This window comes from Physella acuta, unplaced genomic scaffold (assembly GCF_028476545.2).
Source record: "Physella acuta isolate Inbredline_101_S28 unplaced genomic scaffold, ASM2847654v3 ptg001615l, whole genome shotgun sequence".
In the NCBI taxonomy this organism is placed as follows: domain Eukaryota; kingdom Metazoa; phylum Mollusca; class Gastropoda; family Physidae; genus Physella; species Physella acuta.
Window position 1 is genome coordinate 12,921 of NW_026733129.1, and position 13,258 is coordinate 26,178.

Consider the following 13,258-nt stretch of genomic DNA (forward strand, 5'->3'; position numbering starts at 1 on the left):
GGGGGAGGGGGTGAACAAAAACTTGTTTCAGGGGTGAGTACAGCGTGTTATAATTGAAGAGTTGTCATTTTCATTTTTTGTAACTTTTTAATGTAGTTGTCTGTTTATGTTCTGTCGTCTGCATATATGTAAGAAATGGATCTGTCTGGGTTGAGGATGTAGAATATTTGATTGTGGCAGAGGTCGTTGTCGGGGTGCTGGTCGTTGAGGTGTTTTTCTATGTCGTATTTGGTGTATAGACTTGTTAGGCAGTATCCACACTGGAAGACGGCGGTGTCTGGGTGTTTTAGTACGTGGTGCTTTATTGCTCCTCTGCTTTTGATCAGATTGTTACAATACGGGCATTTACTCGTATCAGGATGGGAAGTTTTTATATGTGTTTTACACTCGCTGGCAGTACTGAAACTGTGAAAGCAATAACCGCAGCTCTTGTCTTTTCCAGGTTTGGTGATTCACGAAATACCTATTCTACTGCTCAACTACAGAAGAGCCGACACGTGGTTTTTCAGCTGAGATTCCTGTGATGTCACCACGCTACACAACACAACGAAGACCTACGGACCATACATTCTCAGTTTTTACGAACCGACGGAACCCTAAGATGGGTCCCACCTACCATAAATAACGATACACTCATCAGGGCCCTTAGACCATTCAGCAAAAAGGAACCCGAAATACAAACCATGCCTCTAACAAACAACCATCTTAAACCAGTGGTCGGCAACCTTTTGAGATGGATAAGCCAAAAGTTACAATTTTCAAAATTTCCCAGGTTTTAAAGAGCCACTAACATTTGTTAATTTCAATATTTTATTTTTTATTATGATTAGGTAGATAAATTTGATTTGTTATTTAAAATAAATAACTTTATATATGAAATAATATTTATTCAAATAAAAACATACGCTTGTTTCGCCTGAATAATGAAATTAATAATAAAAAAATAAAAATATAGGACTATGTCACTATCCCAATCCATTTTAAAGCAGTTAAACTTTTTTGTTTTTTGCTTTCTTTACGGATATCTGCCACTAGCCAGTCAGGCCTCAACATGTCAAACTCTGACTAACTGGCTAGGATATTTGCTTGGTTACCGTCTTCTGTCCTTTGGCTATTACCAGACTCCCACCCCACTGAACGCAGGGTAAACGTGTACCCCACCGTCCAGTACCCGCTTCAACCATAGAAAGATAACTAAAATAAACCGGGAGTGATCTCCCCTAAACTTTCTCGAATATTCTTATATAAAATAACAGGGGATGGGAACTCGGGCTATAGACATGATTTTTAATCCATTTTAAATACTTAAAGTTTTAAAAATAGAATAAAATCTCGTAGACAAATTAATTGCACACCAAGTGAACGCCAAATAAAAAAGTGCATAATAGTGCGCAATATTATTAGTACTTTTAAAATTTACATTAGTTTTTTGAGAAATCGGAAGTAGCGTAAAGTACTACTTCCAGTCAACGGAAATGACTCAAAATTTAACAGAAGGTAGAGAATTAGATCTTTTACTTACATGTGAAATTTCATTTATCTATCTGAAATAGTACTCAAGTTATAGGCTTTTGAAAAATTCAAAGTTTTAAAAATAGAATAAAATCTCGTAGACAAAAGAATCGGAAATCGCTCAAAAGTTGATACTGATCTACGATTTTGATAAAATACTTATATATGAAATTTCATCAACCTAGCTGTAACGGTACTCAAGTTATCGTGTTTACACACGGACAGACACACAGACACACAGACACACACACGCACCATTATGCGCTTTTTTATTTGGCGTTCACTTGGTGTGCAATTAATTTGTCTACGAGATTTTATTCTATTTTTAAAACTTTAAGTATTTAAAATGGTTTAAAAATCATGTCTATAGCCCGAGTTCCCATCCCCTGTTATTTTATATAAGAATATTCGAGAAAGTTTAGGGGAGATCACTCCCGGTTTATTTTTGTACGATTACAAGACTTTCTCTATACTTCGTATATACGAGAAAGTAAAAAACTACATAACTAACGTCAAATTAATGATTACAGGCGGATAGGTAAATGCATTCTGAATAAAATAACATTCCCCATTTAACGATATTCGAAAAAGTCGCACTTGAGTAGTGGCAAGGAATTGTTGCCACGTGTCTGTCTCCATCACGGATGTGGGGCTGGGCCTGGTGCCCAAGCGGCTGTCAACTGTCGGTATACTTTCTACTCCATCTATTCTCACTGTTCTCTGATGAGTGTTTCTATCCCGTTTAAAGTTGTGTTTCTTTACATTGTAATATGTGTTATGAGTTTTAAAATAGAAATAATATTAATATTTGTGCAGGGAGCTGGAGAGCCGCATCTTGACGTCAAAAGAGCCGCAGGCGGCTCGCGAGCCGCAGGTTGCCGACCCTGTCTTATACAGTAACCCGTTTGTGATAATTTATATGAAAGGCGTCCCTTTATTCGGGGATCCAAAAATAAGTATATTACACTATATTACAGATTATTTTATAGAAGCTAAAATAATTATACGTCATCTAAATTGACTAGAAGTATGTTATAATAACGCTACTAGACGCTCGAGCGTACTCTCGTGTTGCTTCATAGCAGCTACTGATGTGATAGCCTGTGAAAATATTTTGCGGAAAGAGAGTGAGAAGTGCGCACATGGGCTTTTATATATTAGGATAATGAATTATATGAGTATAATGAATTATGTGAGTATAATGAATTACGTGTTTGTGTTGACATTAATGACCCTGTCTTATACAGTAACCCGTTTTTGATAATTTATATGAAAGGCGAACCTTTATTCGGGGATCCAAAAATAAGTATTTTAGACTATATTACATTTTATTATTAAAGTAAATATTTACGTCATCTAAATTGACTAGATATATGTTATAATAACGCTACTGTGTTCATACTTTCATACATCCTCAAGTTAATTAGACACTTAGTAAAATATATTGTTTTGACAGGTTGCATAATTAATATAAATTATAGGACGATTATAAAGTGAAATTTAAAGAGTTTTATTGTGTTTTTCAATCATGTCTTATTTACACTTGATTAAGTTACCTGTTCTTGTTAAAGTTATTTCCCTTGAAAAAAAATTTGGTATTAAGATTTATAAATGGGAGATAATCCGAGCTTAACTCTACATTGATTTCGAATTCGTGCACCATTTGTTGACCACTTACTTATAAATATAACTTTAAGTTATTATTTGCTATTGTAAAAATTTTAAAGAGCAGAAGTTCTAAATAAAATCGATTGGCAGTTGTTTTTAGCGCAATTTCCATACTGGCAAATTGCGTTTAATAATGCGTCATTTCTGGATGGATGTGTGGATGTGTGTCCGCAGCCTTTAAGTCGTATCTCCTCCTCAACGAAGCAATATCGAGGACTAGTTCCAAAAGCAAATATGTTAAGCAAGTTCCAAGGATGATTGTGGGCCAAAAAAATTCCCGGAATTCCTTCCTGGATTTCCCGGAAAAGCCAAAAAACCTCGAACAAATGCAGTTTTTGCTCTATATCTCGGCAACCAGACCACTTAGCGACTTGAAACATTTACCAATCGATTCCTGCCATAATTTAGACCAATATTGCCGAAGAAAGTTTTCAAAAATATCATTTCGTTCGGTCACAAAAAAATTTTTTTATTATTTAAACTGAGCATCTTGTAGGCCTAGGATGATATTTTAAACTGAGCATCGTGTAGACCTACTAAAACAAATATTTCTACCACCCTCATCCCTTCGCGTCTCACCACTAGAAGAAGCGAAGCGGTGAAGTTCCAAACCAAGCACACCGGCTGAGGCAGTCGCTAGTGAGAGGTAACGTCTACTGTTTAAACTGAGCATCGTGTAGGCCAGGGGTCTCCAAAGTACGGCCCGCGGGCCGAATGCGGCCCGCGAGGTCCTTTCATCCGGCCCGCGGAGATCCTTTGTTCACGGCAAAAAAATGTTTGTTAGAAGTGGTTGAGGTACTTTGCTCAGAAAATTCAAAACAATTTGAAACTCAAGCTTTCGGTATAAATACCTTTGCCCTCCGTGTTGCAAACATTGATGAAAACATTGTGACTCAAATAGAGTCGCTGGACAGCTGTTCCATGTTTCTGGAACAAGTACAGGGCAACAACTTGACGCGCTTTCGCACTTTCAGCAGTGCAAAGTCTTCATGGCCGAAGCAACAGCTGAGTTCCCCACATCATTTGCATGCAAGATCATCAAAGAACCCCAGCTGCAGTTTCAGCAACGGTTTTCTGACTAAGATTCAAACAGAAGAAGTGAGACTGCTTCACAACCCATTTGAAGATAATGTAACCAGTTGCCCAGATGAACTGCAGATGGAGGTCAGTGAATTGCAAGCAAATGACCTCCTAAGAGACAAGTTCAAAAAATGGCGGGTGGTTTTTTGTGTTTGCCCAACGAGAACAAACTTGGACCTTGAGTGTGTTGTCAACCGGACAGTGTTTCTTTCAGACTTTTTCTCCTGGAAAGGGGGGGGGGGGGTGCATTTAAAATAGTTTTTATGTCTATATAAATTATATTTCTTTGGGGAGGGGGGGGGGGGGGCACGGTGGACACAGCCACCCCAAAGGATGCATGGAAGAAACTCTACTCTGGCCCGCGAACTGATTTTTGATAGTTAAAGCGGCCCTCGGGCTGAAAAGTTTGGAGACCCCTGGTGTAGGCCTACCGTTGATATGGGTTATTCCTGCCATAATTTAGAACAATATTGCCGAAGAAAGTTTTCAAAAATATCCTTTCGTTCGGTCACAAAAAATTAACATAAGGAAATTGCGCTTAAATTGTCGCTAGACTTTTTATTAACTTGTTTTAGCATTATCAAGTTGAAAAGCAAATACATCAGTAGCCGTTGTAGATTAAGAATACTTAATATCATTAGACATACCGTATGAGTGCAATTTATGCGTCTAAAAATCGTCTTAGTCGCAAATTAATCATCTAATTAAGGAAGTGTCTTTTTCATATTTTTCACCCTTCCGTAAAGGGCTGAAATCTATAATATTTGTAAACTTTCATTTTTCAAAAACAAAAATCGTTACATAACCACACAATATAGACATTTTGCAATTATAACTAAAGACAGTCACGCTTAAAACAGGTAAGTTCCGTTCTAGAACTCACGTTGGTGGGTCTGCAGAGAGCCCAACATCACAAGAACTGTGGGTTTTTTCCAGTGGTATTTTTTCGGGCTTTTTTCTCCTGGGGATGGAGGAGTGGGGGCACTAGCCAAAGCCCTAATGTGGACAAACCACCTATGGTCAAAGCCCCTATGGTGAAAGCACCTTTGGTCAAAGGTCCGCATACACAGTCCGCCTTACTTCCCTTTATCCTACATTATTGTATACGATGTGATAGAACGAAACTTGAATACTGCAACTTTACAATACGAGTATAATGAATTATGTGAGTACTAGCCGTCGGTACCCGTTACACGTGAATTATAGGTATACATATTTTTAATGTTGTTATGCATTTTTAGCAGAATATTTTATAAAATAGTTATTGGTCAAAACGCAATGTGCTATACTACAGGTTTAACGATATTAGGGACAAAGCAAAGAAGTAACTAAATAGCTAAAAGTCCGACACATTAAAATAGCATAGGCTACTAATACCTATTAGAAAAAATAAAAACAAATTATATACATAATTAGTCAATACAACAGCATATTAAATGCACACATTGATTAAAAGACTTAAATGATTCCGTTAAAAACCAGGCTTTTCAATGGTATTTATGTTGTTTTTCAAAGTAATTTGTGTGACATGTCATGTGACATAATGAATTTCGGCGTTCTTGTCACAACTATAAACACTTTTCCAGTTGCATAATTAAAACAGTTTTTCTACATTCGAAAATGCCTTTATTTTCTAATTTTTCTTCTTTAAATAAAATTGTGTTTATACATTTAAAAGATCTATTATTTTCAGCTTAAGTCCGTATCAAGTTATCCATATATCGCTGAAGATACTGATGTGATAGCCTGTGAAAATATTTTGCGGAAAGAGAGTGAGAAGTGCGCACATGGGCTTTTATATATTAGGATAATTAATTATATGAGTATAATGAATTATGTGAGTATAATGAATTATGTGTTACTGTTGACATTAATGGCTTTATGAGTAAACCGGGAGGCAAAGATCAGTTCTGGTCTTCTTTCTGGGACCTTCTGCAACCGAGTTGGTACCAAATATATTGCCTAGCAATAGGGGTCGGCATGGTCGAGTTGGTAAAGCTCATGGCTGCTAAATCGATAAGTCCTGAGTTCGAACCCTAGGCAGATGAGGCTCAATGATAGCTGGGTACAGCAGCTCTTCTAGGAGAGACAACTCCAAAAACAAACAAACACTGCCTTGTAGTTTGTCCTTGGTTGGACAAAAGCTATGGAAGAAAAAGAAAAAGAAAAAGCAGGCTGAAATTGGCGTCAACGGCATAACAAGTTGAAACGTTTACTTAATTGTGTTGGAAGGAATCTCTTCCAACACTAAAAATTAAGAATGAAAAAGAAGAAGATTTCCTTGAAGAAGATTGTCGAGAAATGGATCATGGTGTATTGGCAATACACGTTCTCTTACTAGACGCACGGGAAACTCTGGTGTTGCTTCATAGCAGCTAAAACAATAAGGGAGGCAACAGACAGGGGTTATAACTCAAACTTGATTGGTGCAAAGTACGAGCATTGACATGATCAGTTGAATAGAAAATAGCAATATAAACAAATAGCTTCCCCCTCTATTAGTAGAGCTGATTGGCAGAAGTAGTTACACATCTGCCTTGATGCATGGAGGGCGTAGGCGATTTGGTGCCGCGTGGAATGGTAGGTTCGGGTCCCGTTGGTTTCTGACTGCTCTGTCTTTACTTGTACTATATTCTGTACATTTGTCTACCATTGGCGTTGAAATATCACTCTCTGTTTATATTGCTATTTTAGTTACAACGCCTGCTTCCACCCCCTCTACACGTTAATAGGAAATAACATCTTAATCTCTGGGCGCAAATCCATTGTCTCTCGACTCAACGAACATTGTCCTGTTAACCCGACATCCATTATTCCTCTCTTGACCGATCTTTTTCAATCCCGGATATATCTAAGTACAATGGTGTAAACATAACATGCATTTCAAGCACCGACCGTGTCTCGCCACGCGAGTACTTGAACTTTGTGATGTAACGTGTGAGTAAAAAGTGGGCGGTATTTGTGTTGTTGTCTAGACTTAAGAGGGTCAGACATAATTTAAGCACAAAGTGGTTCTTTACAGTGGCGTCGCTAGGTCGGGTGTCACCCGATGCGGCACTTCGCGAAGTAAGTCAACCCCCCCCCCCCCCCACCCCCAAGAAACAAAGTATATATATATATATATATATATATATATATATATATATATATATATATATATATATATATACAAAATAAATTGATAAGCTGTTAAGATCATTTTTTTACAAGTCCTTTTTTAATTGGGTACATTTGCAGTGTGGGTGTGGGAGGGGGGGGGGTGTATCCAGTGCCGGCGCCATATTATTTAGCGCCCTAGGCAAAACTTATTAAAACGCCCCTTTCACACAAATTAATTACTAAAACATATGTATAAGAAAACAATTAATTAAAAGTGACTTATTAGTTTATTATCAATTGCATACACGTATTAAGTAGTCATCAAAATCTAATTTTATTTTCCTCCTTCGTCTCAAAAGTTTGTACTAATTCCTTCAATTCCACTTTGCAATCGTAATCACATTCTATTGAAATTGTTTCTAAGTCCACGAGTCTACTTTGTATTTTATGACATAGGGGTAGTCCATAAATGACGTCACACTCGTAGTGGGGAGGGGGGGTCCGTAATTTTGTGACGGTGTGTGACGAGGGGGAGGGGGGGTTCAGATGGTGTGAAGTCACACTTTTGCATTATAAAAAACCAATGTTAGAAAACGAATTTTAGACGTTATTTTGCGTTTTAGAAAACATTGTAATAGGAATTGATCAAAATACTCTATGTTGTCAGAGTTCTGACACAATTTTGGAAAAATATCGATGTTTTAAGGGGGAAGGCTCAAAAAAATTTTTTAGTGGAAAAGCATATGCGGATGTATCTTAATAAAGCTGTAAACAAATAACTGTTTTCTAACGAGTATTTAAAAAAGTTTTTTTTACCGGAGCCTTCCCCCTTAAGAAAAATACAACAGCAATTTTGAGGGGGGTAGTAAGCTGAGGTGTGACGTCATTTTAAGGGGGGTGGTTTTTTGTGACGACGTGTGACGGAGGGGAGGGGGGAGGTAAAAACCGTCCAAAAAGCGTGACGTCATTTATGGGATGACCCCCCCCCCCCCTCCTTCTCCCCTTCCCTCCCTCCCCCCTTAGAAAATTTTAAGTGCTTCACTCCCCCGCCCCCTTTCCCGGGAGAAATAAAATCTGGGAAAAAACACTCTGCAGTCCTCCCAAGGTGAGTTCCAAAACGGAACTAATCTGTTTTTAAGCTTGACTGTCTTTAGTTATAATTGTAAAATGTCTTTATTTTGTGATTATGTAACGATTTTTTGTTTTTGAAAAATAAAAAGTTATAAATGTTATATTCCAGTCTAAAGTTATATATGAATCCTTTAGGAGAGGGTAAAAAATATGAAAAGACAATTGATTCGAATTTAGATGTTTAATTTACGACAAAGACTGTGTCTACTAACACTAAATATGCAATCTACAACGGCTACTGGTGTATTTATTTTTCTGCTTGATAATGCTAAAAAAAACCTACCAATTTCGCTTAGAACTTCTGCTCTATATAATTTTTACAATAGAAAATAATAACTTAAAGTTGTATTTATATGTAAGCGGTCAACCTGAGGTGCAGGAATTTGAAATAAATGTAAATTTGAGCCTTAAGCAACGAATTATCTCCAATTTGAAGATCCAAATACCAAAATTTATTTCAAGGGAAATAACGTTCACAAGAATAACTAAATTAATCAAGTGTAACTAAGACATGCTTAAAAAAACACAAAAGAACGCTATAAATTTCAGTACTTAATAATTATAGCAAATCTTTTATATTTGCTATGTAGCTTTGTAAAAACAATATATTTTACTTATTGAATAATTAACTGTAGGTTGCGTTTTAAAGATAAAAAACGCTAGCTTTATTATAACATACTTCTATCCAAGTTTGATGACATACTCCTAGATATTACTTTCTTACATTAAATGATAAAAATTTTTGGATCCCCTAAATAAAGGGACGCCTTTCGAAAAATCAAATTCGGGTAGCTGTTTTAGACATGCTAGAATTAGTGATTATATATAACAAAAATTGCATTCTCATTTCTCTATTACCAATCAGATTCCACTTGACCTTCAACTACAAAACAGCCGAATAAAAATTATGACACTTTAAATTTTTAAACCTACGAAACCATATCAGCAACAGCCTTCCGCCGTTACTCCCAAATCTAAACGATTCATCTAAACTTACCAAACAAGTACAATACTTTAAACACCCCGTCGTTACAAAACTCTATACACCAGGATAAATTTCTAATTCAAAGTCAGAGAAAACGAGACTTACAAGCCCTATTAAAATTAGATAAGCGTTTGAAATGTGCGAAATTTAAATTACGAACATATTTTATCGTTTTCTACATCAATTATGTGACTGGTAAAAAGCGCCCCGACCTTTTCAAATTAGGGAGAGGTGGGGTTGCATTTTTACCATCACGAATAAATATAGGCCTATATAGACATAATTTTGGGGTGGGGGGGGGGGGGGCAAAATTGATAGTTCGTCCTGGGCCCCGAAAAAGATCGCTACTCTTTTATAAAAGTTATTAATTATTTGGTACTTTTTTTATAATAGCGATTTACAATAGCGATTTGCGTCCCCCGTAGGGATGGCGCCCTAGGCGACCGCATAGTTCGCCTTATAGGTAGCGCCGGTCCAGGGTGTATCTACGAGAGTCTGACAAAATATGACTAAATCTTTTCTTCTTGAGGGGGTTTGGTGAAAGGTTAAGATTACGATTGCGTACTTATAATTGTTGTTGTTGTTTGTTGTTTATAATCCGTTTTCAACCCTGAGATTATATCACAGACTGTTTTTAAAAGTTGTTTTTTGTTTTTGCATATGTTTAATGTTATTTGGTTCTATTTCCTTTCAGTTTTGGAATTGTCTAATATTTTTTAATTGGATGAGTTATATATTTTTTTATTGGATAAGTTATATATTTTACTATGGGGTGATGTTTATTTGTTTCTTTTTTTTTTATCTAATTTCTGTTTGGTGGTTTATTTTTTTTTAATTAGTATTGTTTTTTTTTTGTATCTTTCTTTAGTTTGGTTATATTTTATTTTTGTTTATTGGGGTTTTTTTTTTTTGGCAATTCTTTACTATTTGGGAATATATTATATTCCATTTTTTTCCTCTTTGTACATTTTAAAATATTTTCTTCTCTTTTGTCTGAGATTTTTATTGGATGAGTTATATATTTTGTTTTGGTGTGACGCTTTTTTTATTATTTAATTTTTTTTTGGTACCTTTTTCTGCTTGGTAGCATTATTAATTTATTAATTAGTTTATTATTATTATTTATAATTAATTTTTTTTTCTTTTTTTTCGTGTCTTTCTTTAGGCTGGTTATATTTTTATAATTGTTTGGTGGGTATTTTATTTACTTGTGACTTGTGTTAATTGTATTGCTTTTACTTGTAATTGCCAGGTAATACATAATTATACATTTGAACAAGTAAACTCAAAGTTAAATGTTAACTGTTTTAATGTGTATTTAATTAAATATTTCAAAACATCTTTTTATTATTATTATTTTAATCTGTGACCGTATTATAATTTTTTTTTACAAAAATTGTTATATTATAAATTGTTTATTTTTGTTTGAAAATTGTCGATTATTTCAATTAAAATTAAAATAATTTTATCATTGTCCTTTACAAATTGAGACATTAGTGTTACTTCCCTTTAATGGATTGGTTTCGTTACTTCCTTATTTTGTAATATGGTGTAACAAGGTATCTTGAAATCCATTGGGGGGGGGGGGGGGTTGCGGTCCAGAACAACTGAGTATTTCCGCAATGTTGGTGCGCCAAATATCTATTTATTTTAGTAGTTATTCAGTATTTAAGGCTTTTCTAGTTAACCGCTGTGTATTAATTAATCCATCGCGTGTTTACCGTCAGAGCTATTTTCTCTATAGGGCCCTTTTATAGAAGTCAAGATATTATACGTCAGTGTCAAATGTGATTTTCGGATATCTACTACACTGTGTAACTAGCGGGTAAAACGAAACTATAGAGAAGTGTATAGATAATAGATTGTAAAATAAAACCATTACGTAGTAAAACCATTTTTTAATTCATAAACTCAGATATGCTTTAAAAAAAAGGATGAAACCAACTAAAGGTCCCGTTCGAAAGCTGGCAGGTGAAGTAGAGTTCACCTGCTTGAAGGGTTAGTGTAAGACACGTACTCATCAGAGTTGGGTTGTCTTAAGACGTGCGACGACTCTACCCCGGGACCCAAACTCAAGTCGTTCTTGTAAGAGGACACGCGCTCTACCATTCGACCATGCCGTCCCATTTTTAAAAAAAAACACTTGTTTTTAACTGTCTTTGGGTATCTTGTTTTAAAATGTTCTAGCATGTTGGTCTTGCTTGTAAGTTTGACATCTTTGACTCTCCCCCCCCCCCCCCCCATTCTTCTCCCTCCTGGCATAGTTGCTTGCAAATGCAATGTTGTTTTGGATAGGCCTTTAGTTCACGTATCATCTTCACGCCAACTTAATTTTCTTGTTTTAACTATGCTCAGTAGGGTCTCCATGGGACTACTTGCATTAGATATCCTTTCCGGGTATCTTGATTAGTTTTGTGCTTTCTGTATAAGATGTCTGGGGGTGGATAGAAGTCATGCCTCGCATCCACGAGTACAATAATATTGTTTTTAATTAATGTGGAGCCATTTACGGCTGTCAAAGAAAGCCAACTTTTTTACTTATGTAACACTTAACCAAGAGGTGTAAAAGTTAATATAAACTCGAAAAACGTACGCCGGGCAGGGTTCGAAAATTTTAATGTTAGATTCGTGTTTTACTTATAATTTTAATTATTTATAAAAATAACTACATGATGTTCAAAATTTTAATATGCGTTAATATTTCACATAATAAATTTAATTAATGAATTAATTTTACTTATATATTATTAAAAAAGTTACCAGTTTGTAAAATGTTTAAATAAGTGTGAAGTTAACGCCCTTAAAATTTAAGACACCAGTGTTGTCTCCCTTGAACAAAAATTCTCTTATTTTCCATCTTTTGTTCAAGGCAAGTAAGTCAAGTTCTTTCGCTCTTCATTTTTATTTCTAGTAGTCCCTGACTTTCCGCCGGATTTACGGTCCAGAATTCATTTAATTATATATAAACAAAGGTATATATATATATATATATATATATATATATATATATATATATATATATATATATATATATATATGGGTCGTCCATAAATGACGTCGCACTCGTAGGTGGGAGGGGGGCCGTAATTTTGTGACGGTGTGTGATGAGGGGGAGGGGGGTGGGGGTCAGATCGTGCGACGTCACACTTTTGCATTATAAAAAATCAATGTTAGAAAACGAATTTTAGACGCTATTTCGCGTTTTAGAACTTTTCAAACATAGGAATTGATTAAAATACTTTATTTTTAGATAAGATTTTGGAAAAATTACTATGCAGTTACTATGCAGGTGCAAAAATAAAACATAGGCCTATATTATTTCTTTTAAACCCTGCATTAACTCAGCTTATAAATAAACTGCAAAGGAGCAAGTAAAAATGGCATACTGATTTTCAAAATAGATTTCAAGTTTGCAAGTGAAAATACTTTGTTTTATTCACTATGTACACTTGACAAAATTATTTATTTCATTAAAATTCAAAGAGCAGCTCGACACAGAGGCGTAGCGAGAGGGGGGGGGGCTGGCAGACCGCACCGGGTGACACCATTTAGGGGGGTGACACCAAGGCAAAAAATAGTAAAATATATAGAGAAAAATTTGAGGGGGGAGGTGCAAATCGAAAGTTCGAGGGGGTGACACCCGACCTCGCTACGCCACTAGCTCGACAACTGTGGAATTGATTTTATCAATGAAAATGGTTAGCTAACTATGAATAAAGGGGAAATCTGTGTTGATAGTGGAAAGCTTTGTTTTTATTTTCTTAAAATATTACTATCTTTCAA